Source organism: Apium graveolens, chromosome 5, assembly GCF_009905375.1.
Source record: "Apium graveolens cultivar Ventura chromosome 5, ASM990537v1, whole genome shotgun sequence".
Taxonomy (NCBI): Eukaryota; Viridiplantae; Streptophyta; class Magnoliopsida; order Apiales; family Apiaceae; genus Apium; species Apium graveolens.
Window position 1 is genome coordinate 246163178 of NC_133651.1, and position 2928 is coordinate 246166105.

Here is a 2928-nt window from a genome sequence, read left to right on the forward strand (position 1 = left end):
CAGTTTTGGTGGTAACTTTTGCTGCAGAACAGCGCTGCATTCTTCCGTGAGAGCAACGGTTTCAAGGTCATCCAGTTTCACCTTCCTTGAAAGAATAGTCTTCATAAACTTCGCATAACTGGGCATTTGTTCCAGAGCCTCAGCGAAAGGTATATTGATGTGAAGTTTCTTGAACACCTCCAGAAACTTCCCGAACTGTCTATCCAGCTTTTGTTGCTGCAATCTCTTAGGAAAAGATGGTGGAGGATAGAGCTGTTTCTCCCCTGTATTAGCCTCAGGCAGAGTGTGTTCAACAGTAGTCTTCCTTGGTTCCGCCGCTTTCTCCTTTTGCTTAGATTCTTCACCTCTAATTTCAGCTTCTACTTCTTTTGCCTTTTCAGCATCAGCTACTTTTCCAGACCTTAAGGTAATAGCCTTGACTTGCTCTTTAGCTTCCTTCCTGCCTGGTACTTCCGTGTCACTGGGAAGAGTGCCAGGTTGACGATTGAGCACTGCATTGGCTAATTGACCGATTTGATTTTCCAAGGTCTTGATAGAAACCGCCTGACTCTTGCACAACAGCTTAAGTTCCTCAAAATCAGCACTAGTAGGTGCAGCTGCACTTCCCTGTTGAGGATATGATTGCCTTGTAGCATACTGCTGTGGTTGCTGGAATCCAGGTGGGTTAAACTGTTTACTCACTCCTTGCTGATATGGTGGCTGAATAGCATTCTGATTATTCCCCCAGCTGAAATTTGGATGATTTCTGTTGTTAGGATGATAGGTCGCTGGCACAGGCTGCTGTTGTCGCTGATAATTATTCATATACTGAACAGATTCGTTGACAAGAGAACACTGATCCGTAGCATGAGAACCTGCACAAAGCTCACAAACCATAGCTATTTGATTAACTCCATACGTAGCCAGAGAATTAACCTTCATTGATAGCGCTTGGAGCTGGGCTGCAATAGCGGTGGCTACATCAACTTCCAGAATACCTGCTACCTTGCCTGACATCATCCTCTGAGTTGGGTTTTGATGCTCATTTGCAGCCATCGTCTCTATAAGATTATACGCCTCAGTATAGCTTTTAGCCCATAAGGCGCCTCCAGCTGCTGCATCGAGCATGGGCCGAGATTGGGCCCCCAAACCATTATAGAAACCAGTGATCACCATCCAATCCGGCATTCCATGATGTGGACATTTTCTCAACATTTCCTTGTAGCGTTCCCAAGCCTCGCACATAGATTCTGTAGGTTGCTGCGCAAACTGAGTAAGAGCACTCCTCATAGCAGCAGTCTTTGCCATCGGATAAAACTTCACCAGAAACTTTTGCGCAAGATCTTGCCACGTAGTGATGGACCCAGCTGGTTCAGAATGTAACCAGTCTTTAGCATTATCCCTCAGTGAGAATGGGAAAAGCCTCAACTTGATAGCCTCATCAGTCACGCCATTATACTTAAAAGTGCTGCAGATCTCGACAAAATTCCTTATGTGCATGTTGGGGTCTTCAGTTGCCGCTCCTCCAAAAGAAACAGAATTCTGCACCATCTGAATAGTGCCCAGCTTGATTTCAAAGGTGTTAGCTTGAATAGCCGGATGAAGGATGCTTGACTGAATGTCATCAATTTTAGGCCGAGAAAAATCCATAAGAGCTGGACCAGCTTGAACAATACGATCTCCCATGTTTACTAGTTCTTTCTGCTCAGTTCCTAAATCCGAATCCTCAAAATCTAACTTCTCCGGAATATCAAGAACTTCGTCTGTCTCCTCAGCTGTATCTAAAGTCCTCTTGCGAGCACGAGAACGAGTTTGCATAAACGCTTGCTAAAGTACCTGAAACACAACCGGAAAAAATAAGTAACTACTACGTCCTAATCACTGAGTCCTAATGACCAATGATGGTAAGTACATAAACTAAACAAATACGCCGAGTCCCCGGCAGCGGCGCCAAAAACTTGTTAGGGCGAAAACACGCGCTAATATTCACGCAAGTATACGCGTTCGCAAGTAATATAGAATACTTTCTAGTTCGTTCCCTCAGAGACTCAGACTAAATTATTGTCTAATTAAACTCACTCACCAATGTATGATTACTTCTCAATGTTAAGATACTAACACTTAAAATTGTTGATTAAATATTAACTATAATTAACTACTTAATTAATCACTTTACTAACACTTCAATTTATCAATAATAAAACACTCATGAGATCACAACTTCATTATTACTTCCTTCTATAGCCATTGTTATTACCTTTAGCATGTGACAGTGATGATATTAATCGAATAACACGAAACTGATAAAAGCCAACTTTCATTGTACTAATACCATTCTACCAAGCATCCACAATTAAGATAGAAGTTGAATAGTCATCAATTATGTTGAGTTCCTATATGTCTACAGAAATTGACAACACAACGATTTAAGCACAAGTTATTCCTTTTGATTATATAGGGCAAATAAAACTGTTAGAGTTAACCACTAATCATGCACAACGTACATGAACCTATGCTAGCATGGCAAGTTCTAAATCTCAAGATCCACCGTCGCTTCACAAGAGATTAACACCCTATCTTATATGTTCGCGACGCACATAAGACGAATACGCACAACCAATACTAGATATCATGCAATCATCACACACTAAAGTATTAAACAATTAACTAAAGAATTCCATAATAAATCCGTTGCAACCCCATGATCACGATTAGCCCACAATAGCACTTATCGTCATCATGGGTTCATATGAAATCATGATAAACAAACACAAGAAAATAATAACTAAACTAATTTTATTAAAACAGAGTACGTCACAAGAGTAAATAAGTTCAAAGCAAGAAAACTAGCATCCAACGTTACAACGAAACAAGAATCACAAGAAGATATGCTTCCTCTTCGTTGCGGTGTGCTAAATCGGTCTTCTTCCTTATCTCCTTCGCTCCTTG

General features: G+C 41.1%; 1 non-coding gene across 1 annotated transcript; it reads left to right on the plus strand.

The window, feature by feature from the left end:
- The first annotated feature begins 1165 nt into the window (after window positions 1-1165).
- Window positions 1166-1272, plus strand: LOC141662608 (small nucleolar RNA R71). The gene has a single exon (XR_012550714.1). It is a non-coding gene; the product is annotated as a small nucleolar RNA R71 (small nucleolar RNA).
- Window positions 1273-2928: the final 1656 nt, after the last annotated feature.